Genomic DNA, 24,385 nt, shown 5'->3' on the forward strand with positions numbered 1-24,385 from the left:
ACCCACCCCCACTATCAGCTCCTTGGGTTTCTGGCACTTCCACGTGCCAGGCAGAGGAAAGATAGAGGGAGGCTATGTGACCTCGTCATTTCCCTTTCTGGGTCTCAGTTTCCCAAGCCCCAATCTGATAATGCTTCTGCTTCTGCAGGCTCTAATATTCAGAGAGGTTTGGCCACATAGGATTATTGCTTCCCCGGCTGGGGAAAGCAGTCACCAGGGCCTCTCTGGAAAGCTAGAAGAGACTGGAGGGAGGGTCTGAGGAACTTCGGCCTAGCCCCATGGCCCAAGGAAATCCTTGAGTCAAGCTGACCTGCTTCTGGTGCCAGGACAGACAGGGACTCCTTGAGAGCTCATTCTGGCCCCAGATTTCCAGTTGCCTTGGAGGCAGGAAGCCCGGCTTCAAATGGGGATTACCAGCTGCTATGGTTTTATGGCACTTATGGGTGTTGGGTAGAAGAGACTCCCTCCCCAGCTCTCCTCCCTCCATTTCCAACTCCATGGAGGAAGGGGAGGATAGACAGGCCAGAGCAAGGGCAGGGACAGCAGTGATGTGTGAGGCAGAGGGGGGAGCCTTTGGTTTGTGGGAATGAGGTAAACCAAAGCTTCTGAAACTGGGCCAGGGCTTGGCTAGTGCCAAGTTGTCCCTGTCCAGGGTCCTTTGACATATCTTCAGCATTTATTTACCACCTACTGTAGGCCAGACACTGGGCTGGGGCTTCAAAGCAAGCCAAAAGGGGGTCCCAATTTACTGCCCTAGTGGTGGTAATTCTAAGCCAGTGGCCCTAGACTCACATCTTCTCGGAGTGGCCCTTCTGAGCAAAGTGAGTAACAGAGAGGACCTGGCTTCCCATTTCCTTCACACTCATTACCATTTGACTTGGAGCAGGCTAAGTCATTTCCATGGGTCTTGGTTTCTCCCTCTCTAAAATGAGAGACTCAGACTGATTGACCCCTGGAGTCCCTTACAGCTCTAGCTGGATCTCGGGCTCATGTCTTGATCATCAATGACTTCCTGCCATCTGGGACCAGATGTGCCTCTCTTGATTTGCCCACACCTCTGTGTTCCTGGAGAAAAAGTCAACAGAAACCAGTGCAGAAGGGAAAGAGGCTAAGTTGGGAAAGGGCAAGTGGAAAAAAAGCGGCTGCCTGCTCCAGGGAAGGCATCTGTCTTATCTTACCCAAATGGAGAGAGCCCATGGCAACTGGTATCTTGACACATTTGAGACACCTACAGCCAGTCCTCAATACCTGAGGCTAGGATCCCCGGTCAGGCTTCACCCAGTGTGGGAACTCCTGTAAAATGGCATAGAGATGTGGGTCCTCTCCTTCCCAACAGGGGGCTCAGATGGAACTTTCCTTAGGTACTTCCTTCTTTACCATCTCAATGGTTCCAGACCTACTGCCTGCTCCAATTGAGCTGAGTTCCTTTGGGCTCTCATTGATCTGGCCTCCCCGTAGCCAGTCTCTTCTCCAATGATTCCTCATTGCCTAGTTCACTTACCATGTGCCCTCCTGACCCCAGGTCTTAGACACCTTGAACCCTAGTGATGTCCAGTAAACACTCACAAGCAAGTCTATTCTTTTAATTCATCTGTCTAACTAGCTGGGCATTGACTGGGGAGGCCAGGGAGAAAAGCCCAGGTTTCCTAAGGCTGCTCTCCAGAGAGGCTCTCCCTGAAAACTCCCATCCTCACATCCCCAGCCCGGCTCTGCTGGCCCAAGGGTCCAAGTCCCTTGGAGGAGAAGTGTGACTTGGGCCAAGAAAATGCTCTCATCCCCAAACAGAAATCTAAGGTGGGGTCTGGGCAGCCAGTACAATCAAGCAAAGATGGAGGAGAGGCTAGAGGAAAGGGTCAGAAGGCAATGGGTAGGGCACCTGGGATTCCCAGATGAGCCCACCTTCAAAGGTGTCAACAGGCAGCTTCACCAGGCCAGGGAAGGCAGGAACAGCAGGCTCAGTGAGCTGGACTGGCATGCTGCTCGGCCCCTATTCAGAAGTGGCTTGGGACTCTGTACTTCCACTGGGGGTGGGTGGGGTGGGAGATGAGAGGCCAAACTCTAGGTAGGTGGGCAGCTGGGTGGTTTGCTTCACCAGGGAGCTATGGCAGGTGCCTGAGTCCTGAGACAACTTCAGGGCTACACATGGGACATGAGGCTTCAGTCAACAATCCTATGTGCCAAGGACTGGGGCTACACAGAAAGGCAAAAAGCATAGATAGCCCCTGCCCCGAAGGAACCTTCAGTCTAAAGGGGGAGAGGGGGAAGTGGAGGGGCAACATGCCAAGCCACAGTCCCATACAAGCCACCCACAGACCACATGGACAAGCATCTCAGAAGGGAAGGGACCAAGCCTTGGACCAGGAGCACAGAGCCTTAAAAGAAGCCCGGGCCTGACTCAGATGGGTTCAAGTGAGGGAACAAAGGTATGGAGGGGGGGAGAACAAACAAGTAGGGCACACTGGCTGAATCACACACTCGTTTTAGTTTGATCTCATCCCCCACCATTTCTGCACCCCCCTTGTCCCTTACAAGAGGGGGAAGAAAGACACTTTGGTGCCACTGAGTACTACCCAAATTCCACCAGTGTAGGCAGTGCTCCATCCTCATAGCTCCCCACCTCTGCAAAAGAGGAAGAAGGTGCTTTCTCATCTCCCTTCTTTGGTGCCAAGCTTGATTGTGAAATTTATGGTATTAACTTGCCATTGGTGTTTTTGTTCATTTTCTTTCTATTGCTGTCATGACATCTTGGAGCCATTCACTTTGCTTCAGATTACAGAAGTTTTCTCCCTATATTTATCACATGCAGTGACATCCAATTTGTGTAGCCACTCCCCAACTGATGGGCATGTTCATTGTTTCCAGGCTTTTGCTATCATAGTTGTGTTGTGTTGAATAGGTTGGTGAACGTGGGACCTTTCTTTGTCATCTTGACCTTCTCGGGGTATATGTCTAGTCACGAATAGTCACTTTCATAAAGTAATTTCATCTTGCTTTCCAACTATAAAGTAATGATGTTCCTCTCTTTCTACAGCCCTTTCAACATTAATATTCCCATATTTTCTCATCTTTGCTGTTTTGTGGGATGGGGGGGTGGGGAGAGGGTAGAACTTCAGAGTTGTTTTCATTTGTATTTCTCTTTGTTAATATTTCAGGACAATATTTCGTAGGGCAATTAATAGTTGATAGTTGAACTGTTCATGTCCCCTTCTCCATCACTCCATCGGGGAATGGCTTTTGCTCTTAAGTATTTGTGTTAGTTCCCTTCGTAAATTAGATATCAGATCCTAAGTGGAGATTTTGGATGTCAAATTTTGGGGTTTTGTTCTGACCACTTTCCTTCCTATCCTAGTTGCATGGATTTTGTTAGTGCATAAGCATTGCTGTAATTCTGTAATCAAACTTCTCTTTTATCTTTTGTGATCAGCCCAATAGCTTGTTTCAATAAACATTTCCCCACTTGTCATAACTGTGAAAAACACCTAAAATGGGTCTCTTGTGATGTTTTCAAATATTCAGGTCACATATCCATTTTGCCCCTCACTCCACAGTGCTATATAGTGTACGATTTTCTTCGAAGCCAAATTTCTGTCAGATCTCTCTAGTTTTCGTAAAAGGTCTTGGCAAATCGAGAAGTCTTCTCAAAGGGCTGATCATACACACACTCGACTGATGAGTTCACCTGTTTCTAATCTCATCTAGTCAGTTCTGCTTGTCAGCTCAGCCAGATTTTTAGCCAGGATGGAATACTTTTGCTGATTTCAGTTTAGGATTGTCAGTTTTTATTTCAAGTCTGGAAGTGCTATTCCTACTTCATTCCTACTCCCTCCTCCCATTATTTCCCTTGAAATGGAAAACCTTTTGTTCCTCCAACTGCATTTTATTATCTTTGTCTCCTTGTGTAAAGTATGCCCTTGTTAGGAGAATATAGCATTAAATCTGGACATCCATTTCAGTAATATCCCATTGTTATTATATTGGTACAGCCAAGACAGGAGTACCGAGTATTCATCTAGGTCTTTTGTTATATATTTAAAAATGTTTCCATAACATCTATACGAATCTTCAGTGTTCCTTCATTAGATTGATTCCCAGATATTTTAGGCATTTTGTAGATATTTTCAATGGGACTTCCCTTTCTATTATTTCTTTCTGGGTTTGGCTATTACTCTGCAGAAATGTTATTGATTTGGGGATGGTAAAGTTCCTGAAGTCATTAATTGGCTAAATTCGTTTTGGGGATGATTAACTGGGGCTTTGCCAATTGGAACATCAGCAGCAAATAGGAATAGTTGTGTCTCCTCTGTGCATAGTTTTCTGCCTTTGTCTTTGTCTTGTTATCATTAGCATGTCTAGAACCATGTCATATAACAGCAGAGAAAAGGGGGGAGGCATCCTCTCAGGTATTTATTGGAACTGTTTCTATTATTTTTCCACTACACAGAATGCTCATCTTTAGCTTTGGATGCATGTTTAATCATGTTGGATTTATTAAGGGTTCTCCTATGTCTCTGTTTTGTTGTTATTTTTAAAAAACATAAATGTGTCAAACACTTACTTCATCTGTGGATAAGATTATGTGGTTTGACATGTTTTGAACTATGTTAATTATTTTGCAAAGCAATGGGGTTAAATGACTTGCCCAAGGTCACACAGCTAGGTAATGATGACGTGTATGAGGCTGAATTTGAACTCAGGTCCTCTTGACTCCAGGGCAGGTGCTCTATCCTCTACGCCACCTACCTGCCCCTAATTGTTTTCTTAATGTTGGCTCATCCTTGCATCTCTGGTATAACCCAACTTGATCGTTAAGATTAATTTCAGGGGATTCATTACTTTAAGATTTCTGCCTGGATTTTATTTTCAATTTTTAATTAATATTCAATGATGACATTGGTCTATAGTTCTTTATCTTTGCTTTGTCCTTCCCTGGTTTGCGTATTAGGATTGTGTTTATGTCTTTTATTTGTTTGGTTGGTTTTTTTTGCGTTTTTGCAAGGCAAATGGAGTTAAGTGGCTTGCCCAAGGCCACACAGCTAGGGAATTATTAAGTGTCTGAGACCGGATTTGAAGCCAGGTATTCCTGACTCCAAGGCCAGTGCTTTTATCCACTATGCCATCTAGACGCCCCTGTTTATGTCTTTTATAAAAAGAATCTGACAAAGTGCTTTCTTTCCTCAGTTTTGAGAATAATATGTGTAGTACATGTGTTAATTATTCTTTACAAGTTTGATACAATTAATCTGTAAATCCATCTAGAACAGGATTTACGTAGTTGGTTATTTTTTCTGAAGCTGGGTTATTTAAAATCATTAGTTCATGGTCTGTTTGGGGGCCTATTTTTGTTTTGATGGATACTCTTCTGTTTCTTCTCATTTCCTGATATATAATTGTTTATAGCAGTATCTATTTTATTTTGTCTGCCTATTGGGAATTCAACTTATTCATTTTGTTTCTTGATTTTGGAGATTTGATTCTCCTCCCTCTCTTTCAACCTGCTTAACTAAGAGCTTATTGACATCTTCCCCCCCACCAAGAGTCAGCTTAGAGTTTTATTATATTGACTTTGTGTTTTCTAACTTCTCACTTTGTCTTCCCATTTCCAAAATTCCCTCATTTTGCATTTGCTTATTTCTGGATTTCCTCATTTTCCCATCATGTATTTCATTCATGAAGCCTTCTTTCTATTTTGTTCATAAATATTTTCAGAGATCAATTTCCCACTGATGATACCTTTAGCTGAATCTCAGAAATTACAGTCCATAGTCTTACTTTACACAGTCATCAACTATTTCTATGACATTTTTTGACTCATTCATTTTTCAGGATGCCATTATTAATTTTCTCTTGGAGTCCCCATTTTATATTTTCTGTATTATTTTAGTTTGACTGCAAAGAATGTATTTGGTATTTCTGCCTTTTTGTATTTATTTATAATATGCCTATGGTCCAGCCTATTGTCAGAAATATGTATGTCCTCATTATGTAGAAATCATAAAGTTGGGGCAGCTAGGTGGCGCAATGGATAAAGCACCGGCTCTGGAGTCAGGAGTACCTGGGTTCAAATATGGTCTCAGACACTTAATAATTACCTGTGTGTCCTTGGGCAAGCCACTTAACCCCATTTGCCTTGCAAAAACCTAAAAAAAAAGAAATCATAAAGTCTTTCAGTTTTCAATTCTACAATAGCTTGTTGAATTCTGTTATTTAAAAAAAAATTATTTACATTCCTCTTATCTTTGTCTTGTTCTGAGATAGGGGTAATTCAAATGCTTTTATATTACTGTCTCCCTTTATGCCATTCAAAACTCTTCCATTAGAAATGCAGGTGCTATGCCTATTACTACATATCATATTGATATTGATGTTAATAATTGTCTTTGATTTTTTAAAATAGAATCTCCTTGCTCTGTTCAATTTCTTTACATTGTCATTTTTCTTTATCATAAGAGCATGATTCCAACTCCAATTTTTGTGGAATCATCTGAGTCATAGTAAATATTTCAATCCCTCATTTCCACACTGTCTGTGGATATGTTTTGGATGTTTCTTATAGGCAACAAATGGCTGACTGTTTTCTTCTCCTTCTGTTATTCCCTTTCATTTTAAGGAGTTACTCAACCCATTTACACTGAAGCTTGAACCGATGAGGTTTATGATTTGCTCTTTTTATTTTTGTGTCAAAGTCTTGTCTCTGCATTGTCTTGTCATAGCTTCTCTCATTTCGGGGCTTGTCTATTCACCCCAAGTCAAGTTCTTTAATTTCATTCAAATTGTTGAGAGTGCTCTTTTTGTTTGTTTGTTTGTGTTTGTTCAGTCTCTTTCTCCTTCTTTTGTGCCTTCTCTTTCCCAACCTGGTTAAAAAAGTAATGCCAAATTTCTAACAACATGCTGGTCTTTTTATACTTACTATGGTCATTTTGTTAGTGCAAAATCTTTTCAATTTCATCTGGTTAAAATTCTTTATGATACCATTTACCAGTTCCTCTAACCAGAGATTTAGAATGAAACCTCTGCCAAAATCCTGGCAGTCTTACAAGAAGGGCTGGATGAGGGCTTTAAGCTTTCTGTGATCAGAGCATTTGGATGCTTCTCCCAGAGCTAGAGCAGATTGATTGGATGTGTGTGTCTGTGTCTGTGTCTGTGTCTGTGTCTGTCTGAATTTTATGTGTGGAGAGAGAGCAAGAGAGAGGGAACAAGAAATCTAGAGAGAAAAAGAGAGAGAGAGAACAAAAGAAACAGAAAGAAAGAAAAACAGAGCAAGAGAGAATGAGAGAGAAACAAAGGAAGAGAGAGGGCAATAAAGAGAGCTACAGAGAGAGCGAAAGAGAGAAGAGAGTGAGCAAGAGAGAGAGTAGGACAGAGAGAGTGAAAAAGAGAGAGAGGAAGGGAGAGAGTGAAAGAGAACACAAGAGAGAGACAAAGAACAAGAAAGAGAAGAGAGAAAGAGCAAGTAAAAAAAGAGAAAGGGAGAGCGTCAGAGAAAGCAAAAGAGAGTGAGAGAGAGCTAGAGAGTGAAAGAGAAAGAGCTAGAGTGAGCAAGAAAGAGAGTGAGAGAGAAAGAGAGAGCTAGAGAGTGAGCAAGAAAGAAAAATTGAAAGAGAGAAGAGACAGCAAGAAAGAGAGGAAAGGAGAAACAGCGAGAGAAAGAGACAAAAAGAGCTAGACAGAGAGCAAGAAAGAGAGAGGAAGGGCTGGCTAGGTGGTGCAGTGGATAGAGCACTGGCCCTAGAGTCAGGAGTACCTGGGTTCAAATCCGGTCTCAGACACTTGATAATTACCTAACTGTGTGGCCTTGGGCAAGCCACTTAACGCCATTTGCCTTGCAAAAAAAAAAGAAACAGAGAGGAAGAGAGAGACAGGGAGAGAATGAGTGGAAGAGAGAAAAGGAGTGAAAGAGAGTGAGAAAGAAAGGGAGAGAGTAAATGAAAGAGAAGAAGAAAGAAAGGCAGACAGGCATAGACAGAGAGATCTTATACAGCTCCTCTAGTGTTTCAGAGGGGAACCTTGAAGAAACATATGTCTTTCTTCCTTTGTCTCCTACCATCAGCATGAGCTCCCAGCAGCTATTTTTCATCACCATTGTTGGGGCCAGTTACTAGTAGTACCCCAGTTCCCTTTAACCACTTAACATCAACTGTCCTTTTGAAAGGGATGGTTAATTATGACCAAGCAGGAGTTATCCCAGGAATTCAAGGTTGGTTCAATATTAGGAAAACTGTCAGTATAATTAATTATATCAACAACAAACCTATCAGAAATAATATGATTCTATCACTAGATGCTGAAGAAGCATTTGACAAACTACAGCACCCATACCTACAAAAAACACTAGAGTGTAGGAATAAATGGATTGTTCCTTAGAATAATTAGCAGTATCTATCTGAAACCATCAACAAGCATTATATACAATGGGGAGAGGCTAGAGGCATTCCCAATAAGATCAGGGGTGAAACAAGGATGCCTACTATCAACACTACTATTCAGTATTGTATTAGAAATGTTAGCTTCAGCAATTAGAGAAGAAAAAGAAATTGAAGGAATTAGAATTGGGAAGGAAGAGACAAAACGCTCACACTTTCCAGATGATATGATAGTATATGTAGAGATTCCCAAGAAATCATCCAAAAAGCTACTGGAAACAATTAGAAATTTTAGCAAAGATGCAGGATATAAAATAAACCCTTATAAATCCTCAATATTTCTATATATGACTAGCAAGATGCAGCAGAAAGAGCTAGAAAGAGAAATGCCATTCCAAATAACTTCAGGGGCAGCTAGGTGGTACAGGGAAGCTAGGTGACAGAGTAGATAGAGCACTGACCCTGGAATCAGAAGGACCTGAGTTCAAATTTGAACTCAGACACATAATAATTGCCTAGCTGTGTGACCCTGGGCAAGTCACTTAATCCCACTGCCTTGTAAAAAATAACTTTAAAAAGTGAAGGACAAGGGGCGGCTAGGTGGCGTAGTGGATAAAGCGCTGGCTCTGGAGTCAGGAGTACCTGGGTTCAAATCCAGTCTCAGACACTTAATAATTACCTAGCTGTGTGGCCTTGGGCAAGCCACTTAACCCAGTTTGCCTTACAAAAAACCTAAAAAAATGAAGGACAAAGTAACCTCAGACACTATAAAATACCTGAGAGTCTACCTGCCAAGGCAGACTCAGAAACATTTTGAAAACAATTACAAAACACTTCTCACACAAATTAAATCAGATTTAAACAACTGAGAAAATATCAATTGCTCATGGATAGGCCGAGGTAATAAAATTAAAATGACAATTTTATCAAAACTAAATTACCTGTTTAGCAGCCTACCAGTCAAAATTCCAAAAAAATTACATTAATGTGTTAGAAAAAGTGGTAAGTAAATTCATATGGAGAAATAAAAGCTCAAGAATTTCCAGGGATTCAGTGAAAAAAGTACAAAAGAAGGTGGCTTAGCCATGCCTGAGCTAAAATTATATTATAAAGCATCAGTCATCAAAACTGTCTGGGATTGGCTAAGAAATAGAGTGGTGGACCAGTGGAATAGACTAGGTGCAATAGCAGGAAATGATTATAGTAATCTGCTGCTTGCTAAACCCAAAGAGTCCAGCTATTGGGATAAAAACTCTCTCTTTGATAAAAAAAAAACTGTTGGGAAAATTGGAAGTTAGTATGGAAGAAACTTATATTAGACCAACACCTCACACCCTATACCAAAATAAGATCAAAATGGACACAGGATTTAGACATAAAAAACAATATTGTAAGCAAACTAGGAGATCAAGGAGTAGTTTACCTGTCAGACCTATGGAAAGGGGAGCAATTTATGACTAAGAAGGAGATGGAGAACATCACTAAAAACAAACTAGATGATTTCAATTACATTAAGTTAAAAAGCTTTTGCATAGACAAAACCACTATAACCAAGATCAAAAGAAATGTAGTAAACTGGGAAACAATCTTTAAAATTAATGAGTCTGACAAAGGACTCATTTCTAAAACATGCAGAGAACCGAGTCATATGTTTTAAAAAAGCCATTCCCCAATTGACAAATGGTCAAAGGATATGCAAAGGCAGTTTACAGATGAGGAGATCAAAGCAATCCATAGTCATATGAAATCACTAATTATTAGAGAAATGCAAATTAAAGCTTCTCTGAGGTACCACCTCACACCTCTCAAACTGGCCAATATTACCAGAAAGGACAATGATCAATGTTGGAAGGGATGTGGTAAATATGGGACACTAATATATTGTTGGTGGAGTTGTGAATTTATCCAACTTTTCTGGAGAGCAATTTGGAACTACGCCCAAAGGACAACAAAAATGTGCATACCCTTTGATCCAGCAGTACCACTACTGGGTCTATACCCTGAAGAGATGATGAAAAAGGATAAAAACATCACTTGTACAAAAATATTCATTGCAGACCTGTTTGTGGTGGAAAAGAGTTGGAAATTGGGGCGGCTAAGTGGTGTAGTGGATAAAGCACCAGCCTTGGAGTCAGGAATACCTGGAGTCAAATCCGGTCTCAGACACTTAATAATTACCTAGCTGTGTGGCCTTGGGCAAGCCACTTAACCCCATTTGCCTTCCAAAAAAAAAACCTAAAAAAAAAAAGAAAAGAGTTGGAAATCAAGTAAATGTCCTTCAATTGGGGAATGGCTTAGCAAACTGTGGTAGATGTATGTCATGGAACACTATTGTTCTATTAGAAGCCAGGAGGGATGGGAATTCAGGGGAGCCTGGAGGGATTTGCATGAACTGATGCTGAGTGAGATGAGCAGAACCAGAAAAACACTGTACACCCCAACAGCAACATGGGGGTGATGATCAACCTTGATGGACTTGCTCATTTCATCAGTGCAACAATCAGGGACAATTTTGGGCTGTCTGCAATGGAGAATGCCATCTGTAGCCAGAGAAAGAGCCATGGAGTTTGAACAAAGACAAAAGACTATTACCTTTAATACCATTAATAACAAAACTTTATCTTATTATGTAATTTTGTGATCTCTTATACTTTATTTTTCTTCCTTAAGGATCTGATTTCTCTCTCATCACATTCAGCTTAGATCAATGTATAGCATGGAAACAATGTAAAGACTAACAGACTGCCATCTGTGGGGGTGAGGGGAGGGAAGCAAGATTAGTGAGGAAAATTGTAAAACTCAAAATAAATAAAACCTTTCTAAAATTAAAAAAAAAGAATGGGATGGTTAGAAATGCAGCAACATTTCCCCTAACACTTTAATGCCATACTCTCTCCACTACCCCTGCAGTGCCTCCATAATGTGGCAGTGTTTCTTCCTGGTTGATACCCCACTGCAGTCTGCCTGCAGGATGACTCCTCCCCTGGGCTAGGGTCTTGCATCTTCATTCCTGAAGATGGCTTCTTGCTCTGGCCTGGACTTTCACTCCTCACTTCCCATGGTTCACTCTTCTGAGCAAGGCTGACGAATCCACTGCATTCACCTAGAACAGAAAAGAAAGAATGACAATTCCCCGAATGGGGCCACATTTCTCTGGCCCCCAAGAGAAGGGCCCTGGGCTTCTCCCCTTTATTCCTAATTCCTTCATCAGATGCCAGGAGCAGCCAGAGCTGAAGCTCACCTGGTCCTTTTGGCAGGTGCCACCAGTTCTAGCTCTCCTACTTCTGCAAAAGTTCTTCCCAAGTTCATGGTTTGCCACTTAGTGTCTGTGGATGTTTCATGGGCTGTTCTAGGGACTTCTCCTCCATGTTCTTACAATTCTCAAGGAGAAAGCGGCTGCATTAGGCAAGGAGGTTGATGAGGTCTAAATATGCTCCTGCATGCATTTTGACTTGTGCCAGACTCTTCTTCTCTGTACCCTCCACCCCATCCTTTGATGGCCTTAAGCCATCATCTATCTGTACACAAGGAACCCTAATGTATCCTACAAATTCTCTCCTTCCAAGGCCCCTTCAGCTCCTTATCTGGTCCATAGAACCCTTGCTTCCTGTGTGTGTGTGTTGGCTCCAAAATCAGAGGACCTGGATTTACATGTTGTTTCTTATAGCTGACTTTTGTGGCCTTGGGTAAATCACTGAATGGGCCTGGGTCCATTTCATGCTTTCTTATTTTTAGCTTCCCCTTGACTTACCTGGTTTTGATGGCTCACCCTATTTTCAGAACTTGTGGACTTGGTACAGTTTCCTCTGAGAATGCAACTTTTCCCACTGGGAGGGGGCTTAGGGTAGCCTCAAAAGACAAGGCTGAGGAAGAATGTGTTCTGGACTCCAAAACAGGGAACCTCCATTCTAATCTCCCCTGTACTTGAATGAATCCCTTGCCTTAGCTGAGTTCATTTTCCCTGACCACTCAGTGTGCCAGTTTGGTAGTATGTGTGAAGTCCTTCTGTCTCCAATGTGTCCCTTTAGTCCTGCTGCCCAGCCTGGGCTCTGTCAGATCAGTATGATACAATGACCCTCAGGCTGCATTTTTCTTCTAATGGTTTGGTTCATTGAACATGAGGACTCCCATCCAACCAATCACCTGAAACATGTATGGGTGGCTCAAATAATGAAATAAATTGTTAGATGAGAAGCATCTAAGCCAGTACTTGTATTTGGTTCTGTTGAAACTGTTTTATTTTGGGGCAGCTAGGTGGTGTAGTGGATAGAGCACCAGTCCTGGAGTAAGGAGTACCTTGGTTCAAATCCGGCCTCAGACACTTCATAATTACCTAGCTGTGTGATTTTGGCAAATCACTTAACCCCATTGCCTTGCAAAAACTAAAAAAAAAATATTTTTTTAGTTGAGAAAAAGCTCTCCTTTATCTCCCTCCCACCTCTTCCCTCACTATCCTCCCCCTCCCCACAATTGAAAAAGAAAAAAGACAAAAGCCTGGCAACAGATACACATAGTCAAGCAGAAGAGATTCTTGCATTGGCCTCATTCACAAATGTATGCTTCCTCCTGCACCCTGAGCTCCCCCCCGCAACTCTCTGTCAGGAGGTGGAGAACAACTGGAATTGTGGTTGGTTGTCACACTGGTCTAAGTTCCCAAGACTTTCCCATCTGCTCATCTTTCCACTATTGTCCTTCTTGTATACGTGCTCCAGTTCTAGTCACTTCTCTGAATCCCTTCATACAAGTTTTCTCAGGTCTCCCTGAAGCTTTTCCTTTCATCATTTAGTTAGGCATTCCCCTCAGTTCCCCTTCACCTCTACCAAAGATTTGGGTACATTGTGGGTTGTGTCTTCTTTCTCTAGTTTCTCTGGGGTCTAGACCTAGGGTGATATCACAGGTTACGCCCCCCCCCATTGAGTGACTTTGGGGGCATCATTCCCAGTCATTCTGCAGAATGACTGGGTCTGTTCACAGCTCCAACAGGACAAGATTGTACCTTTTTCCCCTTTTCCCTCTGGCATTTTAGTCTATTGGCTTTTATCCATTTTTCCTAGTTTGATAGATTCACACTTCAGGGCTGTCTTCATTTTCATTTCTATAAGAGGGATTTGGGGCTACCTTACATTTCTTCCTCTGAAATCCGACTATTCAGACCCTTTCACCATTTGGTTATTGGGGATTCAGCGCCTTAATATTAAAGTGCCTCACAAAGGGGAACGGCCTTGATCAAGCTCACAGTAGGGGTGAGAAACAGAGGTGGGATTTTCATCCAGAGTTTAGGACTCCAAATCCAGGGTTCTTTCTGCCCTAGCTCTAGGTGGAACCTGAAGCCAGTAGAACTAGTTCTACTCCACCTCTTCCTAAACTTGTCTGAGAAGAGGGAGAGAGCATTCCTTGGGGCCCCCAGACCTTTGTCTTGTTAGACTTGCCTTGGTTGCAGAGATGTCCCCTGGTGTAGATGGGTTGCACTGTCTCTAACCCTATGGCTGACCATGACATGATTCTCACTCTTCTCTCCCTCCATCTTCTCACCCCTTACTTCAAGGAACAAGCTTTCCTTAAGTGCTGAGTAGGTGTGAGCTCTGGGCCCAGCTGATAGGGATGCAATGAGGGAGGAGGAAGACGAATCCTGCCTTGCCAGCTTTGTGACCCTGTTCTCTTTGTGCCACTGTTCTCTTTAAAATGGAAATAATCATAGCATGTTCATCCCAAATTTTCCATGAGGCGCAAATCAAATACTATGCCTAGAATCTTTTGTCAAATCTTTAAAGCAGGACAGAAAAAATGCTAAATATTATCCTTCTATTAGCTTGTACCCCATTAATCAAAGGCCCTCTGGGTGATGAGACATTTGAGACTAGCTAGGAAAGAGAAAGGCCTCATGGGGTGGAGGGGGTGCTTGGTCAGCCTACTGTAGGAGCCAGAGATAGAATACTAAGCTGCTTTGAACCATGGAGCAAGGACAGGAAAGAGCCAGGCAAGATAAGATGGGGGAATGCATCCTTTCTGACCCCCTGGGCTTCCTTCTGTCGACATCAGATCTTAGCTCTAAGCTCCTAGGCCAGTAGCCCCTTGGCCTCTCTCCCAGCCCTGATGTTTCCCTGAACTTAAAACATTTAGATTTCAAAGTCAAATTTATTTATTTTTTAGTTTCCCCTTGACTCACCTGGTTTTGATGGCTCACCCTATTTGTGAAGCAGCCAACACAGGGTAAGCAGTTAACAAATTCTTGTTTCCTTCCCTTCTTATCCCTTCACTGAATTTAAGTTGTTTCTCTTGGAGGGCTGTGTAAATCTGTAGACACAGAGATAGAGTTGGCCACATACACACAAGACACACAGACATCCAGAGACATGGAGTTATACATGCACACGCAGACACTTCCTGCCACCTGATTTTGTGAATCCAGAGTAAGGAAGCAGTCCAAGGCCACTCACTAGAGTCAGAATTGGGAGCCTGAGGGCCTTGAATGTCACACCAAGGAAAGGCTACTATCTCATTCATGGTGTGATTCATCAGTCATTCTACTTCTTCAAGACTCCTTCCTCCTTGAAGAGAGGGCCTGACCCTATCTTGATCCTTCCCTCCCCAGGAATTAGCTCAGACCCCAAAGAGTGTTGGCAGGCCTGGAGAGTTGCCCCCTTAGCCCAAAGCAGGCACTGCAGAGATGGCAACAGTGAACAGATAGCATGAAACCTGTTGTGCCAAGCTCCCAAACTGGCCCCTAGAGGGGAATTGATGAACTGTTTCTCTTGCTGGTGATATTGTCAGGAACACCTCCTCCCACCTCCTAGTAATGTCACTGGTCATCAGGAACAGCAACCCCTGAGCAACACAGTGCAGAGGCTTGAAGGAATGGAGCAACCCTGCCTCAACCCAATCCATTGCAACAGCCCCCCACTAGTCTTTAGAGGTCCACCTGTGAGGGGATTAAGGTGGAAGAACCTAGTCTGCTGCTGATTGGCTATCCAACCCATGTGCCCACACCCCTACTGGTATTCACAGAATAGTCACAGATGTTTTCTGAAGCCAAAAAACCACTGATTTATTTTGGAGATTTGTGGAAGAGTTAGGCAAGAACTTCTTGGAGAACAAGTCTTATAGCAAATCTAACAGTTTTTTCTATTACATAAAGGTCACTGGAATCACCAAGGAAAACAGAAAAGGGATATGCGGCACAGGCAGAGAACCCTATAATCTGAAAACATCCAAAAGCACCTGGGAAATCTTGGGCACAGGGGATGGAGGGCTCAAGTCCTTCAACAGTAAGCAGAAGTTCCAGGTGTTTCAAATCTAGTCGGTAAGCATGAGGAAAGTGGGCAGGTGGATCTAAGTCTTTAGGTAAAGATGAGGGATCAGCTTCTGGTATGGGGTAAGACAAGGTTACAGGGATCTCAAGGTCCTCAGCATTAAGACAAAAAGTGTCAACATTAGAGAATTCATTGCAATGTGCACTCTAAGGTTAGAAGGCAATACTTATGTCTATAGATGCATAGTTGGAAATAAGTGAAAAGTCTTGAGCATCAGGAATCAAAGTCTTCAGTCACTGCAAATCACTGCAAGTCACAGGTGTTTGGAATCTGGTCCCTGAAGGTGTGTGGAATGAAGTGATGGGTCACTGGAATAGGCCAAGTCCAGCTTGTGTAAGTTGTTCCCAGGTGACCTATTTGGGTCTGATGAAATTACCAAACAGGAAGTAAAAGAAAGTCCAACTAAGTCATGGTCCCCAAGCATTAAGACAGGTTACAATAAGAAAATTGTTGTTAGAGAATTCTTTGCAATGTAAAGTCTCCTGTTACAAGGTAATCTCTTAACTTCTTAACTTTTATACAACCTGTAGTTTCTTAAATCTTATACAACTTTCTTAAGATTTTGTGCAATATCTGGCTTTTTAAATCTTATAGAATTCTAGTTTCTTAACTCTTATACAAGTCTGGTTTCTTACATCTTATAGTTATTTTAATTTATTTAATCTTATCCAATCTAGTTCCTTAAATCCTGAACAATATCTAGGCTCTCAAGTTTCTTGCTGTAGACATGCCCTGAAAGCACTACACCAGGAGAAATGCTCTCCTTTTTGAGTGTAACAAAACTGGACTTAAAAAGTAAGAAATGGGCAAAACAGGTGTGCTGAGCAGCAACTGATGCCCTCACATTGCCTTCCTTCCCCTGTGTATTGGTTGCTTATTCAGCTATCTGCTGGTACTCTGCAGAGGTCTCCTGGTAATCGTCTGGGGTGAACAGCATGGAAGGGTTACAAGCTATGTATTTCAGAAAATCTTGCAAATTACCCAGGAGTATACTGAGGCTGTTATCATCCAGAGCTGTGTAGGCCAACATGGATCCTAGTTGCACAAAGAGGCGGAGCAGGTGGGCTCCGCCATAGATCTGGGACAGCCGCATGTTGGGGTAGTTGGCCAGGATCTCTGCATACTGGGGCCTCTCAAACTTGTAGAGCAGTTGAGTGCCTAACATTACATTGAAATACTCCTTGATACCGGTCACTAGCTCATAGACTGCATACTGCTTGTTGAGGATCTCACGATTTTGCTGCAAGGCAGTATACTCAGCTAGTATAGCGTCAATGGTCTTCTTGGCTGGTAGCTTAAAGAGCTTTTTGCTGTGGTTCACCAAGTCCCAGTCTTTAATGAGAAGGGGCTTCAGGGTGTCAGGCAGGGGAACCTTAACTTCCCGCCGTTTTAGAAATTTCTTTTTAGGGACCCCCAGGTCTCTGCGCTTGTGTGGCGGCTGTGCCATGTCATCTTCTGACCCTTCTCTGGGGTTGTTGGACTGTGCCTCGACTTCACTTTCCCCATGACTGCTGCCCTCTCCTGGGTCAGAGGTATGGCCACAGGCTCCAGAAGAGATGGTAGAGTAGTCTTCCTTCTCTAGCTCATCGCTATCCCTCCCACTGGAGCTACAAAAGCGAAGCATACAATTCTCAGGGATCCACTCGTAGTTCCAAGGAAGGGAACTCAGTGTCTCGCTAAGGCTGGAGCTGGTACTAGGTCCTGCACTGGAACTGAGACCTGCCCTTGCGTAGGTGGTGCTGGAGCCCATGTCACTGGTACTGGGATCACTGGAATAAATGCCAAAACTGGCCCCCAGTATGGTACTCTCAGAGGTTGTGCCAATGCTGCTGAGTCCTGACAGGGGGTAAGGAGAGGCCCCGCTGGGTCCTGGTATAGAGTAAGGAGAGGTCCCGCTGGGCCCTGGCATAGAGTAAAGAAAGGCTCCGCTGGGTCCTGGCACAGAGTAAGGAGAGGCCCTGCTGGACCCTGGCATAGAGTAAGGAGAGGCTGTACTGGGCACTGGGAGGGAGAAAGGAGAGGCCCCGGCCCCCAGAGGAGCTCCGCTCATGCCTATCCCCCCCAACCACATATTGCCCAGGCCCATGGGGCCCAAGGGGCCTAGGGAACCCAGCCCCAGCGAACCTAGTGGGCCCAGGCCAAAGGGTGTCATGCCCATCGGACCCATTCCCATTCCACTCATTCCCACCATTCCGCTCCCAGGCCTGTAGCGCACTAGATACTTGACTTCATTATCTTCTAAGGCCACACATACACACTCAGCTTCTCGAAGGATGGGCCCATTAAAGAAGAAAACTCGCTCCCCCTCTTGGATGTTGGGCAAGACCCGCACTTTTTTACTCATGGGCTTAGACAGGGACATAGCTATGCTGCTGAGTTGTGGGGTAGACTAGGTTCAGATCTGGAACTCTGGAGCTGGAACTACTGGAACTCAGACTGGCTGGAGCTGCTAGAATCCCTGGAGCTGGAACTGGAACCAAAACCGCTGGAACCGCTGGAACCACTGGAACTGGGACTGGCCAGAGCCACTGGAACCCCCAGACCTGGAACTGGAACCAGAACCGCTGGAACCACTAGAACTGCTGGAACTGGGACCTGCCGGAGCCACTGGAACCACAGGAGCTAGAACCAAACAAAACTGACTCTGGAGCTGCTTCCACATGGCCCACAGGGCTAGTGCAGGAGCACGAGGTCCAGTGAGGTTAGGCTCGGCTCTGCAAGGAATACACCCCCAACCTCATAGTTGTGCCTAGAGGTGCAGGCTTGTTGCTATCCCCAAGTGTCTGGTACACCCTATGAGTGGCGCAGGTGCAGAAAGCTCTGGTGCTGCCCCCAAGCCATTTGTTAGAACAATGTAACAAAGGATGCTGAAAGGCTGGGTCTAGAAAGTGCTAGGAATACTATACCCCGTGATCCAAAGCAGCCTATGTCATTGGCTGTGGAGTTTGAGGCTCCTTCCTACTAAATCTCGGAGCATCACATCCCGACTGGGTCAGCAAGAACAAGCTCCTTTTTCTTTTGCCGCCTCACTTTCCTCATCCTGAAAAATACAGCCTTTACCAGGTAAAAATCCCAAGTCTTCTCTAGTGACTCTACTCTTTCTGGGCCCTTTGAAGCAATCCGTATAAACCTAGCTTGGTAAAGTAGGAAAGGTGTTCAATTTGTAGTCAGAAAGCCAGGGTTCAAATCGACTCCCTCCTTTTCCGTCAAAAAAAGTTCGGAGCTCCCATAAACTTGGATTCTGAGACACCTCCATTTGTATGGGGCCCTAAGAAATAAGCTAGAATGGTGCACTTTGAGGAAAGCACCGAGAAACTTGTAACAAAAGAACTATTTGGATAACTATCGCAAGGGAACAGGAGGTGGGGGGAAGGATTAGAAGGGAGGATATGTATAATTTGGTTATTTTATTTTATGGAAAAACTAGCATGTTATTCAGAGAAGTCAGAGCCTCTTTGCTGGGGGTGGGATTGGGGCCGTGGCAGGCCCATGGGGGGCGTGCTAGACGCCATGATGGCTGGGGTAGGGGCCATGGCAGGCCCATGAGGGGCTGTTATAGGTATCATGATGGCCGGGGTAGGGGTCATGGCGGGGCTTTAGGTGTGGTGGGGTCAGTGTTGGGCTGTGGTGGGTGTGGTGGAGGCCATGATGGGCCATGGCAGGGCCTTGAAGGAGGGTGGGCCTTAGTGGCCAATTGTTATTATTGAACAAGTGCCTGAATTCAAAGGATTTGAACCTCAAACCCTCATCTTGTGACAGTGGATATGGCTCCTACCCTCTCTGCATCTCACTTGCCTTCTCTGTAAAATAGTGGGCAGCTTAGACTAGAAATGGTTTAGAAAGCCTGGACAATCCTAGTCCTATGAGGATATAGATCACCAAGGCACAACATTTCTGAGCTATATAGGCATCCCTGATTTATTATCAAAACTAGCTCACTTTTAGATTTCCAAACATGATCTCAATTGATCCTTCTTACAATCTAAAGAAAGGAACTTTCATGATCCCCATTTTTCAAATGAGAAAACAAGCTCAGAAACATGACTTGCCCAAGATCAAACAGCTAGCAAGGATCTGAAGCAAGATGTGACTCTAACCACTCCTCCATCTTCAGCTGCCCCAATTTCTCATAGAAATTCTCTGCTGGTAGTTTTTGAGACTGACCTAACATCCATCACTGCAGAGCAATGTATGTGTAGAACTATTCCCAGAATACTTGAAGTTTCCACGTACCTCAGCTATGTGGGAAGAAACAGGTCACAAAGCAGGATCCAGGAGACAGGCTGCGACAAGTGCTAAGACCCCAGGCCCATGACCTAGACAGGGGCTCTGCTTAACTGGGAAAATCAAAACAGTGACTTGTATTGACTGCATCATTCACCTCCACAACTTCTTAAAAATACGCAATGTGTCCATTTGTTATAATACAGAATTTGGCATCAAGGTTCCAAAATTGCAAAATATGTTCTTTAATTCTTCATTATGTAACTACTTTTCACACTACTTAGGTTCTCAGATTGGTTTTGCTGCCTAGACCAACATCAACACACTTCTTTTTTTTTAAGGTTTTTTGCAAGGCAAAGGGGGTTAAGTGGCTTGCCCAAGGCCACACAGCTAAGTAATTATTAAGTGTCTGAGACTGGATTTGAACCCAGGTACTCCTGACTCGAGGGCCACTGCTTTATCCACTGCACCACCCAGCCACCCTTACACATCTTTTTCAAAGCCTAGCCTGGATTCTTGCCCATAGTTGTTTTTCATTTTATTTTAGTTTTGAATTAATAAGCATTTCTTTTCTCTCCTCATCTCCCGCCTCAATGTAAAAGAAAAAAAAAACCTTTGTAACCCATATTTTTCCTATTTTTTCTTTCCTTCTTCTCTGTCTCTTTCTCTCTCTCTATTTTTCTTTCTTCTTCCTCCCTCCCTCTCTTTCTTCTTTATTTGCTTACCTCTTCTACTTTTTCCTTCTTTGTTTCTCTTCTTTTTTCTTTCTTGTGCTTGTGAATCCTTTGCAGTCCCTGTGAAAGCTGTTTATATCTTTGTGGGAACAATTTATTAAATATTGCTATATCTTGGCTACCAAATCTTTATCAGAAAAAATTTGATACAAAGATTTTTCTCCCATTCCAACACTGCCCTTCTTATCTTCAGTACAATAATGTTGCCTTTCCAGAATCTTTCCAGTTTAAAATACTCAGAATTGCCTATTTTATCTCCTATAATTACCTCTATCTCTAGTTTGGTTCAAGGATACATGTACCCAGAGCTGGGGGAAGTCTAGGAGCTGTTTGTCCTCCAATTGTTAATGTTAAGGTCGCACATCCAGTTAAAAGATTTGAAGGAACATGGTGTGAGATAGTGGTATCCAATTCAAATAGAAACAGGGGCCACTAAACTGTATAGAAGGTTCAATATACTTGGCCTGACAAAACCACATGTTGACAGTATCTATATTTTACTGCATTTTTTATTGATTTTAGTCAATATTTTATAGTTCTATTTGAACTCCAAAAGGGTTAAGCTGCAGTAAGCCTCAGTTCCACCAAGATGCTTTTGAGTTTGCCCAGCAGTTTTTGTCCCATGAGGAGTTCTTTCTCAGATAATTTCTTTTCTACTTTAGCAAAAATGGAGTTTTAGCATCCCATAATTTCTGATTTTTGCCTTATTTAGCCTATTCCATTGATCCACCTATTTTTACACAATACCACCAGGTGGATATGATGACTGCTATTTGAGAAGTGAGTGAATTGACACTCTTGAGGAACTATCAGCCCTTTATCATTTCCCTTTAAGTATAGAATGAATTGCATAGTTTTTTTTTTTATCAAGTTTTATGACATGGTAGTTGGGTGTAGCATTAAATATCTTGGAAGTGCTGTCACTTAAAAGATATTGACACAGCCTAACCATAAACATTGACTATTCTTCCTCTATTGAGGCTGTACTTTCTATACTTTATATATGTATTTACAATATTATTATTTTCATTTTGTGTCTGACTCTTTGTTACCCCATTGGGAGTTTTCTTAACCAAGTTACTGGAGTGCTTTGCCATTTCCTTCTCCAGTTCATTTTACAGATAAGGAAAGTGAGGCAAACAGAATAAAGTGACTTGGCCAGGGTCACCCAGCTAGGAAGTGTCTGAGACCAGAATTGAACTCCCCAAATGAATTTTCCTGACTCCAGGACAGGCATCTATCTGCTGCATCGCTTTGCTTCCCTGAGCACACAGACACACACACAGACACACACACACACACACACACACACACACACAGACACACAGAGACACACAAACACAGAGACACACACACACACACACACACACAGTATTTCTTTGTAATTAAACCTAAAGAAGTCTATACAAGGTAGACTGGTCTCTACATACTATAAGAATTCTGTAGGTGATTGGAATGAAATTTCCCTTTCTAGTCCTATTTCTTGGGTATTATTATTATTATTATTATTATTATTATTTTATCAAAAAGCTGTTGGTGTTTGATGGTTGGTTTTATAGCCTGCACCTTTGCTAAAATTATTGATCATCTCAATTGGTATTTTTGTTGATTTCCAAGATTTTCCAAGTAAATCATCATATTATCAGCAAATGGAGTACTTTTAATTCCTTTTTATAGGGACAACTAGGTGGCACAGTGTCAGGAGGTCCTGAGTTCAAATTTGACCTCAAGCACTTATTAACTATGTGCCATTTAACTATTTGCCTCAGTTTCCTCATTTCTAAAAATGAGCTAGAGAAGGAGATGGTAAACCACTCCAGTATCTTTGCCAAGAAAATTCTAAATGGGATCAGAAAGAAGCAGAAATGACTGAAAACTACTGAAGAACAATACCATCTCTTCCTTTACCTACCTTTCTGCCTTTAGTTCCTTTCTTTTGTTTTACTGCTGCTGCTAGCTAGCATTTCTCAAACTCTGTGCTATGACAATGGACTGTTGTATCCTTGTCCCACCTCAGGCAATTCTTTCCCTAGGTCCTCATCATGATAGTTGAGTCGGGGGGCCAGTCGTTCCCCCCATCCCCGACATCAAGCCCCACCTAACTCAGACTGCAGACCTCCTAGCCATCCCCTGGAGAGGGGACTCCTGTGGAGAAGAGGCCAGTCACTTTACCACCTGCCACCCACGGGCCATCTTCCTGGAAAGCAAGACCTGGGGAACTGCTCCCTGGGGGCTCCAACCATAGTTCCCTGGTGGGAGGGGGGCAAAAAGAAAGTTGTGACCACCAAGCTCCCTGGCCCTTTCTAGACCTGTAGGAACACTAATTGCCAGTGAAAATAATGGGTTGGAGGAGAAACAGCTAGGAAGCCAAGGTCACTGGATCACAGAAAGTATATGAGGTGGGGCGGTGGGGGGGGAGCAGACAGGAAAGAAGACTGGAAAGGGAGGAGAGGACCAGGGGACTAAGTGATGAAAGACTTGGACCACCAAACAGCATTTTTCCTCTAATCCTGGAGGGGATAGGAAGCTCTGGTATTTATCCTGGACCAAGAGAGGATGCAGCAGAATGGATAAGGTCACACCTGCACTTGAGAAAAATCACTTTGGTGAGGGATGGACTGGACCAGGGAGAGCCTCTCCGCCCCCCCCCCCCCCCCCAGGATCTACTGCAATAGTCCAGGGTAAGGAAATGAGGGCCTGCCCCAGAGGGTGGCAGTGTCAGAAGACAGAAGGATACTACAGAGCCGAAATTACCTGGCAACAGGCTGGGGACTGGAAGGAGGATGGGAAGGATGGTGGCACCAGGACAATAATTTCTTGTTAGCAGAGTTTGGAAAACAGGAGGACTTGGAGACAAAAGTCCTGCATTAATCTGGGGAGTATGTTGAGAGATCGGAGAAACTTGGGCAGATTCCTGGATCTCTCTGACCTCTGTAAAATGAGGCTGGCCCACCGGGTGATGTCTAAGAAAACCCCGGGTTCATGTGCAGCCCCTGGCTCACCCCTCCCAGCACACTCCACACGGCCATGAGTTCCCTTCCCCTTCCCTCTATTGCCTCTCAAAGCCTCTCCCTCACCCCATTTATGGACTCGACATTACCCAGGACTCCTTACTCGATTTTATTCTCATTTACTTCTCATTTCTACCTTTGCTGCTGCTGCTGCTGCCACCAATGTAATTTTTCTTAAGAGCAGATCTGACCCTCTCTCTCCCTTAGTCAGTCACCTTCTTATGGCTCCGTTATTGAAAGCCTTCATAGCCTGGCTCCAACCCATTCTTCCAGAGCCTTCAAACCAAACTGGGTTTCTCTTAGTTCCCCACATGAAACATTCCATTTCCCACCTCCACACCTTTGCAAGACTGGAATGACCTCACCACTGTCCTCCACCTCTTTTAAGATGTACCCTTCTGGAGCCCTAGGGTGCCGGGTCATGCCTTCCCTGTGTACCAATATTGTATCAAACTCCTTCGAAAATACTCACGTTTTATCTCCTATAGATTTTGCTCTGTCCTCCTTGAAGAGACTCCCATAATTATCTTGGCATCCTGGGCACAGGAATTGTCTTCGCCTCTGTTCTTACATACCCATTGCACCGTCTGACTCCCTTGTCAGTTGTGGCTCAACAGATCTGGAAGATGTTCACCCTGGGAAAGAGAAGCGTCAAAGGCGAGGGGAGGGGACGTCAAGTCCTTGAGGGCTTGTCCAGTGGAGGGTGGGGAGGAGGAGGAGGAGGAGGTGGAGGAGGAGGAGGAGGA

General features: G+C 43.6%; 1 pseudogene; it reads right to left on the bottom strand.

The window, feature by feature from the left end:
* Window positions 1–15,390: 15,390 nt before the first annotated feature.
* On the bottom strand, window positions 15,391–24,310 carry LOC141500670 (mortality factor 4-like protein 1 pseudogene; annotated as a pseudogene).
* Between the last annotated feature and the right edge of the window lie 75 nt (window positions 24,311–24,385).

Source organism: Macrotis lagotis, chromosome X (genome assembly GCF_037893015.1).
Source record: "Macrotis lagotis isolate mMagLag1 chromosome X, bilby.v1.9.chrom.fasta, whole genome shotgun sequence".
Taxonomy (NCBI): Eukaryota; Metazoa; Chordata; class Mammalia; order Peramelemorphia; family Peramelidae; genus Macrotis; species Macrotis lagotis.